The sequence below is a fragment of the Gavialis gangeticus genome, unplaced genomic scaffold (genome assembly GCF_001723915.1).
Source record: "Gavialis gangeticus isolate Ggan-Ray unplaced genomic scaffold, GavGan_comp1, whole genome shotgun sequence".
NCBI lineage: Eukaryota > Metazoa > Chordata > Crocodylia > Gavialidae > Gavialis > Gavialis gangeticus.
Genome location: NW_017729022.1, coordinates 127406106 through 127425989, shown reverse-complemented (window position 1 = coordinate 127425989; position 19884 = coordinate 127406106). Strand labels below are relative to the sequence as shown.

The following is a 19884-nucleotide window of genomic DNA, read 5'->3' as shown; positions in this document are numbered from 1 at the left end:
GAACATGTGTCATTCTGTTGTGATAAAAGACTACACCAAATAGAGATGAATGAGCGGGGATATCATATGTAAGAGATGTGAAGTCATCCTTCCATTTCATTTAACACTGGAAAGGCCTTAGCTGGAGTACTGTGCCAGGTTTGGGGTATCATACTTAAAAAAGAAGAGGTGGACCATGCAAAAGAGTCCAGAGAAGTGCAACAAAAAGAGTAGAGATCTAGAAAACATGGCCTATGAGGAAAGATTGAAAGGACTGAGTTTGCTGAATCTAAAAAAGACTGAGAGACATGATAACAGAGGAAGGTTCTCCACATCTGCAGAGGGCAGGACAAGAGGTAAAAAGGCTTAAATTGCAACAAGGGAGATTAAGGTTAGATATCAGGAAAAGTTTTCTAACTGCTAGGGTAGTTAAGTGCTGGAACAGATTGCTGAGGAAGGTGGGGAAATCTCCATTGCTGCAGGATTTTAAGAGCCAATTAGGTGAACACAAGCCAGGAACAATGTTATTAATCCTGCCTAGAGCTGGATTACACAACTTCTTGATTACAAAACCTCCAAACCCATTGCTCTAGCATCCTATAATGAATTCTTTAACACCAAGACCTGGGTGGATAGCCACATTCATGCAGGTCTGAATAAGCTCCAGGTTCATAGTTTCATAGTAGCTAGGGTCAGGAGGGACCTGAACAGATCATCTAGCCTGACCCCCTGCCACAGGCAGGAATGAATGCTGGGTTCACAAGACCCCAGACAGGTGATCATCCAACCTCCTCTTGAATTTGCCCAAGGCAGGGGTGAGGACCACTTCCCTGGGAAGTTGGTTCCAGATTTTGGCCACCCTAACTGTAAAATATTGCCCCCGATCTCTAACCTAAACCTATTCTCCATCCGCTTATTACCATTGTTCCTTGTCACCCCAATTTTCAAGCAAATTGGGACCAAGAAAGGGAGGAAGGAGGACCCAAGTAACTATAGGCCTGTAAGCCTCACCTCAGTGCTTGGGAAGATCTTGGAGAGAATCATCAAGGAGCACATCTGTGAGGGGCCAGCCGGGGAGATCATGCTCAGTTTCTGTATCTCCTCCCTTGTGGAACCTGTGGCTGCCAACATAGGACCAGATCAATACTGGCTTTGTTAGCACTTCCATTTAGGTCTCAGCCTACCTAAAATATATGCAATTTGTGCCAGGAGTGCATTCCATATATAAGGAAGTAGGCATTGATGAGCCCTGTACCATCAGTGGCACAGCTCGGTGCCTGCAATAGGAGATCCAGGTACTTACACACTAAGCAAGGAACTATTTGGAGGGATGAAAATAGGAAGCACGGGGCACAGGAATGTGTTCGAATGCCTGCCCCACCTCAACATACTGCATAATAGGCATCTCTGCCTAGTTAAGATCCAAGACACCTGGAGGTAGGTGCCTAAATGACTAACACTGGTGGTGTCACTGCCACGTTTTTGTGCAATAGCTTAGTTATACAAGCACTCACCCAAGAAGCTGGAGACCAGAGTACTAGGCCCTCTTCAGTCAGAGGGGATCCAAGCTCACACAGTTCCCAGATGAGCACCTGTACCCACAGGTTATAAGACAAGCTATGCAGAGGCTCCCTCTAACTGCTCCTGCTAAAACCAGGCCACAGTGCAACCAAGAATACAAGAGTCCTCAGGCTAGAAGGCCTAGGAGAGGCATGTCTATCAGGCTTTGTAACTGGACAAACCCTGCTGGAGAGCGGGTAGGGGAGAGGGCAGGTCATAACTATACAGTTGGTCCAATAGAAGATATCACAAAAAAAAATCCTTGCCTCTTAAATAATTCCTGAACCATCACAGCTACTATATCACTCCAACACTATTACTGCTATACTGAGAGGTTACTTATGCTAAAAGATTCCCCAAAGATCACTTTATCCTTGCTTTCACCAAAAATGCAACTCACTCTTTTGTAGGCATATACACAAACTCTCAGATAGGAGAAGAGGGCTACTTCAAATGTGACTTTAAGTGAAACAGTGGAAAACAATGTGCACTCACATCCAGGGGAGCATGTGATGGATGACACAGAAGGAAACACTTCTAACCATAACTCAAGCTGAAGGAGGAACCATGAAAATGTTGAAGTCAAAATTAAATGAAAAGGAAAAACTCCAGATAAAGTGTAACAATCAAAACAGAGCAAAATGAGAAACTGGAAACAATGGGAAGGGAAGAAACTAACCCAGAAAGAAAACAAAATGTTCAAGCCAAAACAAATTAAGATAGTCAGCATTATTTCCAACTGATCCATAAATATTTCATAGAGGTTTTCATCAAAATCATTCTGAGCATAAAAAAAATACCTGCTTATTATAATGAATCAGTAATTTCTGGGAGGGAGAAGTGAAGGGGAGAAATCCCTAGCTCTGTCAAAAAATTCCCAACCAACTTTATTGCCAAACACAAATATTCAAAAATTCTCATTTTAGCTCCCCAAAAGCATGGAATTAAGATAACCTATCAAAAATCAATATACAATAATTATGTACTGGTCCTCTGTTTTTGAGTGTTTAGAATATATGCAGTTTGTGTTCACAGGCTTTTCTTATCTACCATGATGGCTATGAAATTACTGTTTGTAAAATAAAAATGGAGATGCTCATTTAACCTCTCCTTCCCAGCAGCTAGGGCTTTAAGAAAACACAATCGTGAAATTCACAATGAAACCACAAGCTGTGGCCTTCTCTTGCATTTTTGTAAGTAATTCCTCCCCAGTTGTTTCCTCCATGGTATTAGGAGACAGTTAAATAAAACTGACTCTTTGGAATGGATATGAGTAGCTTTCCTGGAATGGTACTTGGATGACTTCCTCAGCAAGGAGGATTACTGATGCTGCACTTGTCATGGATGAACAAACAACATCTGTGCTTGGGTGCAATCCAGACATTGTTTCATGGAGCTGCAGGTCTCCTAGGGCTGTCACAAATCCAGCTGGTGCTGCAGAGTGCTGGCTTTTACATTCAAAGTGTGGGGAGGTGAGAAAGCACAAGCAGGCACTGAGCCCTCCCATGATTTTATCAACAGCTTAGGAGACTCCTGTGCTGGGCTTATTCCAGCAAGCACACAGATGTCTGGGACTCATCAAATGCAGCATTGCAGTGGAGAGGCACATAATAATTGAATGATGAAAAGAGTTTTTCCTCTGGGTTTTCCTTCTGGAGACTAAACACGTTCCACCTTGAATGGTTGTTATAACAGCATATTTAACAGCTTCTCCATCCCAACTTTTTTTCTGTGCCTTTCAAGTGCCTCCACCAGCTTGCCTCACAGTTGCAGCCACATTAGTCCTGCTCTTTTGAAGAACCAGAGAACATCATAAGATATTCCTTTCCCAAAATGCTTGCTGCCAGGATGCAGCCACACTTCAGTGCAGCAGATGGGACAGGGCTGCAACTTTAACAGGCATAACTCTGTGCTGCAGGATCCAGTCTCTTCTGAAGTGCAGCAGCTGGAAAAAGGGACTTTAAGATGGACATAAATGTAATTTATACCATCTAAAGCCTCTTTTCGCTACCAGAACAACAACAGAGTTTGGTGTAAATGATAATCAGACTATGTCAACAGCCTTGTGCTGTGCAACATAGCACTTGCAGTCCTTGACACAGAGAAGATAGGATTTTGCTGACAAAGCTAAGGGCCTGGAGCTCTGGGGCAGACAAGACAGCTCTCCTGGGAGTTGATGGGTTTATTCACTGCATGTTTACTGGCCGCATGGAGGGAACACAAACTGTAACTTCTGTCAAGTCTGGGCAGGTCCGCTTAACTCAGAACTCCTGAAATAAGCCCATACTCAACTGAAGCCTACTATAAACAGTCTCTGGATATTGTAACCTCTCTCTATCCCTACCCTGGCAATGAACAATAATTTCAATGACTGGTCTGTGTCTATAACTGTAAGGCCTCTACAAAACATTAAAATAATGGTATGCTTGGGACCTGAGGAATTTTATGCTCCATCACCAAAATTCCATGTCATGCCAATGTAAGGACAAGAGGCTGGGAGTTGTTTCAGTACACTGTGCTCTGGGTACCTCCAGCTGGCTCCTAGGAGATTATTACCAGCTGGCACAACACAGAGCAGTCCCAGACTGCTCTAACCTGTGCTGGATCAGACAAAACCGAATGTTGCAACTGAGCTTCAAAGTCGTTGCACCCCCCTTTCCTGGAAGGCCACACAGGAAAAACACTAGCTTTTGTGGCTGTCTGAATCTAGGGGAGTAAGAAAGACATTTACTGCACAGTTGACTAATCAGCTGCACAGTAAATATCATACATCTACACATGCGCTCCTACTAAGCTAGAGTAAACTAAGTTACTCCACAGCGGGACAGTACTTGTAAATACAAGTACTATCCTGCTGTGGAATAAAAAATCCCATAGCAGTGCATGTTTAGACACTGCCCTGGCTGGCTAGAGCACAGAAGTGCTTTAGTGTGGGGGCTGCCTGCTAGCTAACGCCATGCTTAAGCACCCTCATGACCCAGCCAGCCCCTTCACAGCACACTGGGCCACGAGGAGCAGATCCAGGCTAGCAGGCTGACCCCTGGGGTTCTGTCAGCCAGCGTTGCTCCAAACCGGCTCAACATGCTGCACATGAATAAACTCCAAAGCTTATTGCTCTGGTGTTTATTGCTCCTGGGTGCATGTTCAAACGGCACACCTAGGACCAATAAATTCTCAAGCTTATTCATGTACATTAATTGCACATGTAGACGTGCCCAAAGAGGTGCACTGTAGAAAGAAACTGAAAAAGCTAGCGAAAGCTATTTGCCTACATGTCTGAAGGAGTGCAGTCACCTCATTCAACACACCTTCTTGCACTTTTGGGTCTTGCACTGGTCTGGGGTCCAAGAGTCCATTAACATGTTCAGAGTTAAGCACATATTTGACTTCACTGAACTGGACATTTGAGAGAAGTGCTACAAAACCAAAGTAAAGGGTAATTGCCAGTCAGCTGGCAATCAGCTCACAGCTGTCTAGAAAGTAAAGATGCATGGTTGGTTGCTACCATATTTGCTCTATTATGGATCAAAAGGATCCCTGAATTTTCATTAGCTATCTCAAAGCACCATTCATAAGAAATTCTGCATGGAGCAAGCAATAACACAGCCCAGAATTAAACTTGATTTTTCTCCCAGTCCACTGTATGTCTCTGCTCTTGGTATGAACTCAGAAATGCAATGGACTTAATCTTTTATTAATTGTCTTAGTGTCCTGGTGTCCAAGATTGCCATGAATGATAAGAAAGCACCCTAGTGGCCAAAGCAATGCTTCTATCTGCTCAGGATCTCACTTTCACAGACTACCTGCAGCTCATCTTAGAGGGGCACAATCTTTTGCTTTCTAGAGAGCCACCCTATCTAACGGAGTAGAGTAGCTGGCATGAAGCTCTGGGCTATTCTGGCTAGGCTGCTGCTGGTAACCAAGCTAGTGAGTATCATTACACTGCAGTCTACATCACAGACATTTTAATCGGTTCTGTCACAGGGCCAGCTGGCACAGTGTCTGGAGGCCGTGGCTGCTAGAGACACACCTGGTTGGAAAGTTGGAAGTATGAGACACCCAAGAGTAAAGCCAGGTATTCCCAAAGGAACCAGGGGAGTTAAGCCCTCCAATCCCATTGAATTCCTCTGGAAATCCCAGCCCACAGTCCTGCCCAACATAAGTTAGTGCAAGCCATGTAAGAGATGATTGCTGCTCCAGTGCTTTATATCAATATATAAGTTAAAATATGAAACATTTCCTTGGGTATTTTTGGCTTCATCTAATGCATGAAGGCCAATCACAGGATGTTGCAGAATGTTTCAATTTACCATTGCTTAACAGAGACAGATCAGAACTGGAGGGTTTCAAATGAGATTGTGAGACTGAAACAAATACACAAGGAAAATTAAATGTCTCTCTTCACATTTCCTCTAGTCTGTTTCCTGCTTTGCCTCCAAGACTCCTGGAGAGTCTGAGCTGGCTCCTTTCTACTGTGCAGGCACAGTGGGAGAAGCAGCACTTCTGAAGAGTTCATACCAGCCCCTGTATGAGCTACAGAAGCCTGCGGGCTGAATCCAGTATCTGGTTTTAATGGACCAGCAGGGAATTCTTCCATCATGTTGGCTTCAGGGGCACAGAAAGCAAGGTAGAGATGAACCATTGCGGACTAACTAAATAACAAAGCTGCAGGCACTCAAATCAGCCAAGCCAGACTCAGACCTCACTCTGACCTGCTACAATACCAACCCCAGGATAATGAAAACAGTATCCCTCTGGTTGTCACCTACAGCCCCCAGCTTGAACACCCTGACATATCATAAATGACCTCCAACCCCTCCTGGAGAAGGATGAACATCTCAAGGTAGCCAAGGGGGACAAACCTGTCCTGGCTTACAGGCAGTCCCCCAACCTCAAATGGCATCTCTTAAACAGCAGATTAACTCCCATCCTCAACAAGGCACCAGGCCTTGCAATGGACCTCAATGCCTGCTGTTCCCCCACATCAATGCCAACCACATCATCATTAGACCAAATACGGAGTACAACATCAAAGGTTCATTCACATTGGTTCATTCACCAATGCACGTCATATGCCATCACCTGCTTACAATGCCCATCTGCTACCTACATCAGACAGATAGGGCAATCTCTATGTGTATGAATGAATGAACACCGATCTGACATCAGCTACAGAAAGATGAAAAAGCCTGCGTCAGAACGCTTTACCCTTCCTAGGCACTCTGCTCACCTCAGGATTGCTGTTCTCAGGCAGAAAAAAAAATCAAAAACCAGTCTGAATGGGAAAATGCAGAACAAGAAAACATCCACGGACTGGACTGTGTTTAGTATAGTTTAAACAGGAACTACTGCTCCTTATGCCATTATCTGAATTAGCTTGTGCGACCCGCTCTGTTTCTATGAGTTCTTTGCTTGCATGCCCCTCCAAGAATATTCCCTTCTATTCAGCACTGTTGAGGCCACATCTGGAGTATGGTGTTCAATTTTGGGCCCCCCACTACAGAAAGGATGTGGACAAATTGGAAATTGTCCAGTGGAGGAAGACAAAAATGGTAAGCGGCTGAGACACATGACTTATGAGGAAAGACTGGGGGAACTGGACTTATTTAGTCTAGAGAAGAGGAGACTGAGAAGAGACAATAGCAATCTAACTACCTGAAGGGGGGCGTTCAAAAGAAGATGGAGCTAAGCTAGTGCCAGTGGTGACAGATGACAGAACAAGGAGCAATGGTGTCAAGTTGCAGCAAGGGAAGTTTAGGTTAGATATTAGGAAGAATTTTCTCACTAGGAGAGTGGTAAAACACTGAAACAGGTTACCCAGAGAGGTGGTGGAAGCTCTATCCTTGGAGGTTTTCAAAACCTGACTGGACAAAGCTTTGACTGAGATAATCTAGTTGGGGATGGTCCTGCTTTGAGCAGCGGGTTGGACGAGATGACCTCCTGAGGTCCCTTCCAACCCTCACTTTTTAAGATTCTATGATTCTATGAACTCCTCCTTCCCCACGTACTGAATCCTAGTCACCCACTGTACTTTATACTTCATTCTGTGATGTCCTTTCACAGCATCTGATGAACTGAACCTGGGTTCACGAAAGCTTGTGCTCTCCCTATGCACCTTATTCAGTTAATCTATACAGATGCATATGTACCCTGCCTTCTGACTGATTTCACACTAACACAGCTGAGTACCTCTATCAGCGGTGCAGCCTGGTCCTGAGGAAACCACTCTACTTCACTCCACTAGAAAGAGCAGGTCAGAAAGAGGACACCACAGCTGTGCTCCATCAAATATCATGGGATATAAGGCATCTTTGGGGACCATCCCAGATGGTCTAAAGTAGAACAGCCTTCTCTAGCTCATACTAGGGCTGACTTTTTTAGCTCATGCTGGGGCTGATGCAAATCCTTCCGGAGAGAGGGAACTGTAGTTCATTTGCACTGAGTGGACCTTTGTGCAAGACAGGGACTGTAAACCCTAGCAATTCCAGAATTGCTGAAGCATGAAATAATACCTGTCAGCCACGAGGTGGCACTCACACCTTGATAGTGGTTAGCCCGAAGCTTCTGGATCCCACTTCACGCTGAGTATCATAAAATCATAGACAATTGGATTTGGTTTGAAGAAGCAGTCCCTTGCAAATACTTCATGAGATGGGAATGCAGGAGGCCATGCGAGGCTAACTGTTATTCTATATGCTGGCTATCAATGCTGTCTTTCTAAAACTTAACAGTGCTGGTTCCAACTCAGACTTACACAAACACTGCTTCTTGTCTCACTGCCTCAGCCTTACTGGCTGGGGTTCTAACGGGGCAAGTGGAGTGCTTTGTAAAGGGGACGGACTAAGAAACTGGATCGAGGAAGGTAAATCAACCACCAGCCCAAAGACGAGAAGTTCAGACTTGACCAAGTTGAGGGGGAGAGGAAGAAGAAAGGATGCGATCTTTTGAGCTGGGAACTGTAGGACCCAGAGCCAGAAAAATGAGATGGCTGGACATTTTCAGAGGATGAGGATTTCAATCAAACATTTCAAAACCTCAGGGAGGCATCCAAATCCCACTGAAATACAAGGAGATTGAATGCCTAGCTCCCAAAAGCTCCACTGAAAATCCCAGGCCTATCGTTTATTGATCGGTTGGACACGCATTTATACCCATGTTGTTTACATCAGTTTGTGCACTAAAGTAACTTACACAGCCAGACACTGGGCAGCATTGCCCCCTGAGGCAGAGGGGGGGTAGGGAGGGGGGTTATTCCCCCTCAACCACCTCTGCCCTCGGGGGACCACAGCAAAGTTTGCCAGGCCTGGCCGCTGCCACCTCTGATCATTCTCTGCATGGGGCGAACGGTGGGATAAGCCCCCTCTCTGTCCCATCCACCAGATGCCAGAGGGAAGGGAAAATAACCCCCTTCTCCACCCCCTTGCCTAAGGAGGCCATGCCAGCCCACTTCTGGCTGCACCCCAGCTCTGCTGCTAGAGTGGTGATGGGGGAGTAACCATGATAGGGCAGCAGTCTCTCTCATAGCTTCCCGGAGCACAAGCCTCCTTGCGGTGTGGGGGGCCGCACTGTGGGTGGGGGCAGGGTGGGGAAAGCTACAGCAGACTGTGTGGAGAGAGCAGCAGCACCAGAGCTCAGAGTGGTGGCCATAGCCCCCAACCCCCCCTAGTGCTACTGCCAGTTGTCCCGCACAGTCTGTGGCAACTCTGACCACACAGCTCCCATCCTCACCCACAGAGCAGCCCCCCTGCTGGGAAGAGGCTTGCACTCCAGGAAGCCATGAGAGGGGCTGCAGCCCCCCCGTCTTGGTCGCTCCCCCCTCACCACTCCAGCAGCAGGGGTGGGGGGGCAGCCAGAGGCCAGCAGGCATGGCCCCCTCAGGTGACGGAGCAGGGAGGGGGGTTATTTCCCCTTCCCTCCAGTATCTGGCAGAGGAGGTAGGGAGGGGGCTTATTCCACTGCAAGGAGAGATCGGCAATGGTGGGGTTCAGGGTGGGAAGACCCCAGCTGCAGTTCCCCAGGGGCAGAGGGGAAAATAAACAACCTCCCTGCCCCCTATGCCTCAGGGGCCCATGCTGGCCAGCATCTGACTGCCCCCCTGCCCCAGCTGCTGCGGCAGTGAGGGGGGAGCACCAGGCAGACCCCAGCTTGGGTCCATGGGACAGAGGGGGGAATTAAACCCCCTGGCCAGTTCACTCTAGGCCAGTGCTGGCCACGCTGCCGCCGTGGAAGCAATGAGTGGAGAAATGCCTGGCAGAGCGGTGCTGGTGGGACAGGGGAGGGAGGGGGAATAAACCTCTTCCCTACCCCCTGCACCTTAGGGGGGCTGGCGTCTGGCCATGTCCCTGCCCCTTCCCACCCCTGCTCCAGCTAGGGAGAAGAGAGGCGAGGTCAACCCTGGTCCGCTGAAGCAGAGAGCCCAGCCCAGGGCTGCAGAGCATGCCCGGATGCTGGGGGACTCTGGTTTAACTTAAACCAGGAAGGGGTCTGGGACAGATGTTGCATAAACTGGTTTGAGCTCAGTCAGTGAAGTCTGATACTACATTCAACCAGGTTTATCTCAAACCGGTTTCAGCCATTTGGTTCAAACTGATTTATGTGCACTGAACTTACGTTGTTACAAGTTTAAACCAGTTTCTACTCACTTAAACTGTTTTATGTGCAACTTGCTCTGACTTTGTACAATCTCTACACCGGGTTGGGCAAAATACAGACTGTCTAGCCCACCACAGGTCACTCAGTCCCACCTGGCCGAGATGCCATTTGACCTGTGGTACGTCCCACCACCCTCTGGGCAAGCCATGGGGCTGCGACTGGACTGCCTTTCTAGGCAGCCCAGGTGGTGACAGCTCCTTGCAGCTGCCACTGCCACTAGCCAGAACCCTGGGGTACTAGTGGGGACCTGTGCACACAACCCCGACCCCAGCCCTCCCTGCACCTGCTCTGGACTCAGCCCAGCAAAGTGGACCAGCCAGAACTAATACCCCCAGCCCCAACCCTGCCCTGCTCCGCACTGGCTCCAGACAGGCTCGCCCATGCTGAGCAGCAGCAGCTGGGCAGAAGCTGCTGCTCAGCATGGCAAGTGCGGGGGGTGGAAAGCAGGCCCTCCCTTTTGCCGCTGCCGTACCCTTCTTGCTGCAGCTGCCCAGAGCCCATGCCCGGGCCGCCCTGCAGCAGCTCTGCACTGCCACCACTGCCCCGCTAGACGGCCCGGAGGAAGCAATATTGGCAGCAAAGAGGAGCCACAAGGCAGCTCAGGCAGGCCAGGCCAAATTCAGGGTTATGCGCATGGGCTTTGACTGGTCCTGTCTAGCCGGGGCAAGTCTGGAGTGGGAATGGGGTGGGCTGGGGTCAGGGCTGGGGCTGTGCGCTGTTGACAGTGGTGGGAAAGAGCCACAGGACATGCAGTCTTCGGGCTGTGGACGGGGAGGGGTGGTGACTGACCTGTGGCAACTCCACAGAACTGCCTATGTGGCCCACAAGCCCAAATAATTGCCCACCCCTTCTCTACACTAATAACCTGCCACAAACCCAGTTACAGAAATTCATCTATGCTGACAACATCAGCTGTGGATTCCAGGCCCAGACTTTCTCTGAGCTAGAACACTCTGAACAGTGACGTCACAAAATTGGCTGACTACTGCAAGACTTGGCACCTGCAGCCAAGTGTCAGTAAGACAATTTCCAGCATTTTCCACCTACACAATGCCAGCACTGCCCTGGAGCTGACCATTTTCCTGAATGGTCAGAGGCTGTGGCACAAAGCACAACCCATCCACATGGGTGTGATGCTAGACCGGACATTAAGCTACCATGAACACTTGAAAAAAGCAACACTGAAAGTTAAGACACACAGTAATCTCCTTTTAGAAGCTGGCTGAGTCATTGTGGGGCGCAAGAGCCTCAACTCTAAAGATGTCATCTCTTGCCATGTCGTACTCTGTGTCAGACTACTGCACACCAGTCAAGAACCAGTCATCACACACCAAACTCATTGATATGCAGCTACATTCAACGATGCGCATCATCTCGGGAACTCTACAACCAACCCTTCTACCATGGCTCCCAGTCCTAAGCAACATTGTTCCCGTCCATACCTGATGGGACGTTGCAACTAGCAAACTACTGGAAGAGATCTACGCCAATCCAAGCAGGCCGCTGCATAACAATCTCTTAAATCCACCTGCTACATTCTACCATCACAACACCCACTGTGGTCTAAACTGTCATACCAGGACCTCATGATGGAGACTTCATGGTGTGAGGAATGGAGATCAACATTCAAACAAGTTCCTTATCACAGATCCTACAGTCTTCTCACCTGGCTTCAATCTGCCCTGCTGTCAGTGGGGCTTGCTGAATAGGTTCCAGACAGGGCAAGAGCCAGCCTCCACTGTTGGGGTCTTTGTGACAATCAGAGACCATAGCTGTAGCAAAACACACACCAGGACACATACTGTTGATGACTACATGCTCAGTTCTGTGCCCATGGCCACTGAGGACACTACTGCATGGCTTGGCAGTTACATATATGCTGACTGACTCAGCTAAGGTAACTGCTGCTCTCTGTTGGCTATTTTGAGGCCAAACTATACCGTGCTGCATTAGGAACTCAGAAGCCCAAGAGGACACCACTGGAGATTAGGAGTTGCTACACTGGATTCTAAAGCTAGTCCATCACGTTTGGAAGCCCTTCGCAAAAGCTCCCTGTCCCAGCCATTTCAGAGCACGGTTTAATGTCTCTACAATGGACAGATGTACAACAGCATACCTACAGCATGTTGGTAGGAACAGGTGCACAAGAGGAGACAGGCTCTGGGATCACAGCAGGACGATGATAAACCCTGGTTTCATGTCTGCACTCCAGGTTCCATCACTGGAGCTGCATGGCAGTAGCAAGGCAGATGTCTCCAAAGTGTCTAGCATAGATTAGGCGAAGAAACAGAAAACAGAAGAAAGTATGAATTAATGACCAACATTGCCCATTGTTAAATTTTCAAGCAAGCCACTCCATTTTCTTTTCCATACCACCACTCGTGCTGATAAGAGCTCCCCATAAACCCACACACATCTGCCTCAGCTTCCTTCCAGTACTTTCTTAGAATCCTCCTTTCCCAGGCCTGCAAAAAAATCTGACAGCATTTGGCAGCGGTATTTGTACACCAGTGGCCTAGCACTCAGACCAGCACCAATTCCTTGCATTCCCCACTCTTGTCTGTGTTCACCTCTCGTCTCTGGCTACTGCACAGGGTTTAGGGCAAGGAATGCCTTTTTGTTCTGTCATGCAAAACTCTAGAACTCTTGGTTCAGAGATAATATCTTTTATTAGACCAACTAAGAAATTGCAAAAAAAAAATCTATTTCTGCAAACTTTTGGGCACACATACCCTTCCTCAGGCTCAGGGAAAATTAAAGATGGCAAAAAGTCCCCACAGGTAGAAAATAAATTTCAGTTTTGCACAGAGAAAGCTGAAGGTGGAAGTCTGTTCCTCTGGGTCCATGAGAGTGTCTTTGTGAGCTGATTTTTGTTCCGTCAGCTGGCACAGTTGAGTCCTCAGTCTAGTCCAAGAACTCCTAGACCTGAGGGTAGCTATTATCAACAAGGCAAAAAGTTAAAGTGAGGCCTTGTCCTGTCTTCATTAGCCTCAATTAGCGCAAGCCTCATTATCTGGAGCTCAGTTAGCACTCCAGAGAAATCCACCTCAACACTAAGTGCCTCAACACTGAAGGCAAAAGGAGCATAATCAGTTACTACTGTTGTACATTTCAATCATCTTCCTAACTGTGCTTTAGCCAAAGGGTCTCTCAAAATGGGATGCAGAGATAGCACCTCTTAAAGGCATGGGCTGAGGAAGGGTGTCCCAGTGGCTAAAGTGCAAAAGCTGACTCATGCCTGACTTACCACAACTTCCTGGGTAAGTCACGTGGCAAGTCACGTAGCTTTCTGTGGCTCGATTACCATTGGTAAAACGGAGGTGATACCTCTACTCTGCCTTAGAGGAGTATTATGAAGCATTTTCTTGCTACAGTGATGGAGACCATGCAAAAACCATGCAGAATCCCAGGGCTTCAGCATGTCAGCCACAAGTTTTCCCTCTCCACAGAAGACAGAAACTTAAGATACAACTCTTGTGTAGAAGGGCATACCACAAAAATAGGTTGTAAATATAGGGTGTATAGGCCCTGAGCTGACTCTGAGCAGATCCAGTCATTTCACTCTTGCATATTGCACGAAGTAGCCTCCTCTGGGCAATACCAAAAACATAATGAACCACACAGGGAAGAACATAGAAATGCAAGATAATGATTAACCACAACAAAATGCTGTCTAGTTTGAGTTGCCTCCTAATTCCATTTCTTCTCATGAATTCCTAAACACTCAAAATGCCCTTGGAGGTTTTTAAAGCCCAGCGTATATAGTGGCCCTCATTCGGATCTCTTTGAGCAGTGCAAATCCAGGGTGATTCCAGTGTAGTTGGTGGCCTTTACTCTAGATTTACACTGTCATGAGTGAAATCACGTTCTGGCCCAGTAGTCCATTGTTTTTACAACCTTCACTTCCCTGTGAAGTGACAGAAATGCAGCCTGCAGCAAGTGCAGAAGCCAAGAGCAGTCCCAAAGGACATTCAATTCTGGCATAGATCTGTGGCAAATTTAGTGCAGGGTTTTCATCCCTGTGCATGTTGGTGTGTTTCCAAAGAATGCCTTGCTCTTTCAGCAGTAGGCCTCAAAGCACTTCACAAAGGAAGTTGCTATCAACCCCTGTGTCTGCAAAGAGGGTAAACTAAAACATGGATTAAGTGCCTTGCCCAAGATCATACAGCACAGCCAGGAATACAAGGCAGGATTTGAGTCCCAGTGGGGACTCTAGTCACTCCACTACCTGCCTCTCTATAACAGGAAATGGGATAAGTCAGCTCCAGGATTGTGACAACTTGGAAGTTTAACTCCCCATTCGCCTTTTGATCACAGAAAGTTACAGCAACGCCTATCCAAGGGCTGCACCCCAGGGTCCCATTAGCAAGTGAATTGTTAGGGCTGTACCTACCAAAGTCTCCTTACAGACTCCTTACATGCCCAGAGAATTGCTAATATCCCATACCTTAGAATAAAACAAATGATGGAATGGAAACACGCAAAGGGATTACATTGCTATAGTGCAGCCAAGCAGATCAAGCCCACATTAGACACTGTCCATGCATGGAAAGAAATGATGGACCTAGCTTTGAACAGCTTGCAAACTAACGACGCAACACTATGATGTCTGTGTCACCTTTAAGCCCATGCCTTGTCCCCCCCTTCCCCACCCCCCATGTAGTCTATGGTCACTGCCCATCATCCATGTGTAACGAACCACAGTGGCAGAATGGAAGCCTTTGACAAGGCAGTGGGTGGATATAACACACAGGAGAGAGGGCAGAGGGCAGCAATGAGACAACGGTGATTAGCATAATAAGCAGCAGCCCCAGCATACCAGCTGCTCTGCCAGTTGTCAACTCCTCTGATTCACAATGGCAAATAAACCATTTGCATAGGAGCACAGCACATGTCTAAAATGGACGCTATTGAGAAAAAAGAAGCTGGATTTCTAAGACACAAAAGCAGCACATGCAAGGCAGCGTAGGAGCTGCAAAAGCTGGTTGAAGCAGGGTTTTCAGCACTCAGCCGACAACATCACAAAATACTGTATAGTGAGAGTCTAAAAAAGGAAGGTTTAACAGGAGGAAATGACTCAGTAGCTGGGAGGATGGGAGGGAGTTTCACATACTCAGGGCATGTAAAGTAAGCAGGCAGTCACCATCCTGAGGGTGGAAAATCTGGGCGGGATTTATTTTCCCATGGTTAATAAAAAAAATAATAATAAATCGATGATTTCACCAAAAATGAAACACCCCCACCCCCCCAACACTTGGATTTTTTATTTAAAACCAGCTGCTTTCATTTTTGGTATCTAAATGATCTTTTTTGTGGGTTTTTTTTTTAATAAACCTGTTCAAAATGAAACATAACACAAATAAGGTAAGACCTAAGCTAGTCAGCTCTTAAAACATTTAAATAAAAAACAAACCTGCTTAACACGAGCTGCTGTCAAAACTTTGGAGTTACAGGTTGTGTTTTTCTATACAAAGAAAGAATAGGGAGAAGCAGGGGAGGAAAGGGGTTGGTAGAGAAATCAGTTACCCGTTAAGATAATGCTTTATAAATAAGTCACAGTACACCAGGTACCATATTAAGAGCCTGATCCTCTGAGGGACACAAGGATTGTGCAGCTGCGTGTTAAAAGACTGACATAGCCCCTGCAGACCTCACCTTTGCCTCCAGGGGCTCCCATCTTGTATCTCAAGAGTACCACTTAAGGAGCCACATGCATAATTTCATGCTCCTATTCCAGGGGTTTTCAACCTTTTTTCATTTGCAGACCCCTAAAAAATTTCAAATGGAGGTGCAGACCCCTTTGGAAATTTCAAATGGAGGTGTGGACACCTTTGAATTGTAAGTGTGGCTAGTCACATACTTTTGATGGATCATAATTATCTTTCATGAACCTCTTAGACATGGTCTGCAGACCCCCAGGTGTCTGCAGACCACAGGCTGAAAACCACTGTCCTATTCTAAAGTTTCTTCCTACCTGAGCTCCAGCTGGTTCAGTTCTTAAATTCACATGGAGGTTTACGTATCAAGAACACTGAAGGTTGTCTTAATTTTAAAAAATGTTGTATGCTGTTTTGTGTGCATTCAAATCCCAGTTACCAGCCTAATGCAGCTGCTTGAAACACATCACAAGTAAAAAAATATTTAGTAAATAAGCCACATCTCATTCCCATTATCTGGCATACTGAAAAAGTGAGAATTAATAAAGATTCTGAAAATGTTGAGCCATACAGTTGCTTAAATTAAATATGTGGTCATAGTGTACTCTCCTAGGTAGAAAATTAATGTTCCAAATCTACTGTAAAGGCTCTATTTCATTGCAAATATTTAGGATGCAAGGACTATGGCAACCAATGAAAATGTAGCTTTCTTTAGAAAATAACTGACAAATAAAAAGAAAAATAGATTTAAAAAATCAATAATGTAAATCAAGGCTATCCACTTGAGGACTTAACTCATGATTTAAACTATCTTGATTTAAATCACTTCACTCCAAATCTTATATAATATCTCTTTATTCAGGGCATTACCCACAGACATTGAAATCGCTGGGAGTCTTTCTACTTTTACAGTCCTTGGCTGATGAAAAACAAGCTAGAACATGAGAACACAGTGTCACCATTGTGAGGCTCTTCTAAGTCATCTGAAATTTCTTAAGCTCATTTTTGGATGAGGGTTGGACTTTTTGGAAAGTTTCAAGTTAACCAGAGATGCTGTTCTGAGTAATCAGACTTAAAATTTTTGGAAAACATACATCAGTGGTATAGTCTAAGCTCTTCTAATTTATTTGTATGTGTAATATTATTCCTTAGAGAATATCTGAACTGGATGTTGAACACTGGGTGAAAAGGCTGGCACTGCTTAGGTGAGAAGAGATAGGAGACACAGTCTAAAATGCCATTTTAAGAACACTAAAGCAATTCATCATTCTGTTGCTTTGCCTCTCATTTCTTGGTCTCTGCCATGTGCTTCCTGGGCATAACTCCTGAAGGCAAAGTAGTAAATCTCAATGCACCAAAGTCATAATTCCTGCTTTAGAATGAACCACAAACAGGATGTGCATTAACATAGCAAAAACTCATGAAAGCTTGTATCTGTACAGCAAAAACACATAACAAATGAGGACTTATTCAGTTACACTCTAGCTCCTCTGCATCACAACAAAAATGTGGATATGGGCCTTAAAAGTCTGTTTAAGCTATGGAGGGATTGCTCATAACTAGCAGCGAGAAGACACCTGGCAGACGTCAGAGACTCATACCTCCAGCCATTTTGCATTGAGCAGAACCACAGCATTGCACAGACCGGGTGGAACTGGGGCCTACGGAGAGGCAGAAACACCTGCAATCATTTAGGCACTGGAACAGCCCAGGATCAAGTAGGCATTCCTCTTTTTCCCTGAGCTGCACCTCTGGTGCTCCTTGTCTTGAAAAAGCAGCACAGTGTTGCCTGGAGCATGCATCAGCCATAAGTGTGCTTAAGCTCTTACCGTTTGGCCTCATCCCTTCAGTTACTCAAAGCACACCCACGGCCAATTAGTGTACACACGCCTGAGCGCACTATTGTTATTTTACAGGGGTATAGGTTGTAGCCATGTTGATCTAAGGACACAGGCAGACAAGGTTATTTGGATATATCTGATATATTGTATTTGACCAACTCAAATGGTTGGAAAAATTCTTCTTTGCAAGCTTGCGGGTATAGATACCCTTTGTAAGGCTGAGAAAGCATCTACAGTTGGTGTGTGCGCTCACCCACTGACGACTCCTCAATTTACATTTTCACTGTCTGGCTTTCTTGCCTGCATACCAGCCTCTGGCTTCTTGACTACTCTTTCCATCCAGAAAGAGGTTTCCCCCCCGCCCCCCAACTGCAGATGCTTCCTCAGCCTGACAAAGGGTATTTATGCCCGAAAGCTTGCAAAGAAAAATTTTTCTAACTATTTGAGTTGGTCTAATAAAAATGACATCGGATTTAACCAAAGAACGTTGTTGGTCTATTATTATTTTGGAATTTCCACAGAGGGAAAGGAGTGGAGGTTGTATAAATGGTTGGAAATAACAAGGTGTGAGTTCTCACTGATACCTTGTCCTCCCAGTATACAACAAACCTCTACCAAAAAGAGAAAAGTGCACATACTAATGAGGAAGGGCTTTACATGCTGTCTCCCCACTACTCTAAACAGAAATTGGTAGCTGGTCAAACCCCTCCGCTTCATGTTAAAGGTTCCTTCAGCTCCTTAGACTCCTTCCACACAAAAGTAGCATCCCCAGACAGTCAACTCCCCCTTTCAGTTCAGTCAGACCCAGCTGACAATTTCAATTCCCTTCTGTTTGAAACAAACAGGTTTCAACTAGGGCCAGCAAGCCGGTCAATTAATCAGTCCAATATTATCAATTGACAGGTGAATGGATTGGATTTTTTGTTACCTATTAAAGATTATAGTAATTCTACAAAAACAACCTTTGTTTTGTCATTTTCTTAACAGAAATTTTTTTATTTTTTGACACATTTCTTAATAGCAAATCTGTGCTTTTGCTGTGTATTATTGGATCCATGAACAATTTTTGACCAGTATTTGACCACTCATTTGACACAACTGTATTTAACCAGTCAAATACCCAACCTTAGTTTCAACTGAACATCCTCCAACCTTGCTTTTGCTGCCTTGCTTCACCCCAAGCGTATATAGGGCACCTCATCTTTGTTTTCCTCTAACAGTGTGCCTCTTCCTCCATTTGAATCACAACCTTAGCTAGCACCCACCCAAGCGATTCACTCCCACAGGCTTGGATGGGTGCTGCAGCAGCCCCGGCTGTGCCCCGCAGCTGGGACCAAGCTATGATGTCATCCAAAAGGCACAGCAGGCCCATCTGAGTGATCAAAGTCCTCTCCACCTCTTCAACCAGAAAAAGGGTGTGCCCTGCAGGTGAGTCCCTTATCTTAAAAGGAGGGCAGATCCGCTTGCTCTCCTCCAGCTGCACCACAGGAAGAGCACCAAGCTGGCAAGCTGGGTATGAGTGCTACACTTGGCCAGAGAGCACAGCCAGATGAGTAGGCAGGCAAGGCCTGGGAGCTTCTGGAAAGTGCTGGAAGAGCTGCTAGGCAAGCTTCTTTAGGTAGATGCAACGTATTTGATGAAAACAACTGAATCCTTGGGGGGAAAAAAAACTGGCCACAATTGCCCTTCTTCAGGCACAAGGAGTCTCTGCAGCTTGGAGATCTCTCAGGAGGAGCTGCCAGGTGCCCAGGCAAGCCCAGGACCGGCTTGTTTTGGGGCCCCCTGCATATCTGGCAGCACCCCCCGGCCCTTCCCAGTATCTACCCACAGAGCAGCGTGCGCCGCAGCCGGCCTGTAGTTCCACGGGCTGCCCAGGTCCCTCCCCGCGCAGGGCGGCGCGCAGCGCGAGGCGGCCGGCGCTGCCGTCAGTCACGCGCGACTGAAAGGCGGGGCCTCGGGCGGGGCCCAGCCAATCCGGAGGGGGCGAGCCCTGATCGCACCAAAGTAGGTAAAAACCAACAGACCCGCTGAACCCGCCCCTGGCTGGGCCCGCCCCCTGCACCCCTTCCCCCCGCCGCACCTGACGCAGGTAGCCCCGCCCCCTGGCTGCAGCAGGCGCCGCCATTAGCCGGCCCTCGGGCTACTCCCGCCTCTCGAGAGAAGGAAAGAGAGAGAGAAAGAAAGAAAGACACCCC

At 46.7% G+C, this 19884-nt stretch overlaps 1 long non-coding RNA gene across 2 annotated transcripts in view; it reads right to left on the bottom strand.

Moving 5' to 3' along the window:
* Nucleotides 1-19878, bottom strand: part of LOC109296666 — a 57525-nt gene extending 37647 nt beyond the window's left edge. For both annotated transcript variants that reach the window (XR_002097020.1, XR_002097019.1), the window contains exons 1-2: nucleotides 19770-19878; nucleotides 12308-12455 (exon numbers count right to left, since the gene is read on the bottom strand). This is a non-coding gene — a long non-coding RNA (uncharacterized LOC109296666). The remainder of the gene's footprint in view (nucleotides 1-12307; nucleotides 12456-19769) is intronic.
* Between the last annotated feature and the right edge of the window lie 6 nt (nucleotides 19879-19884).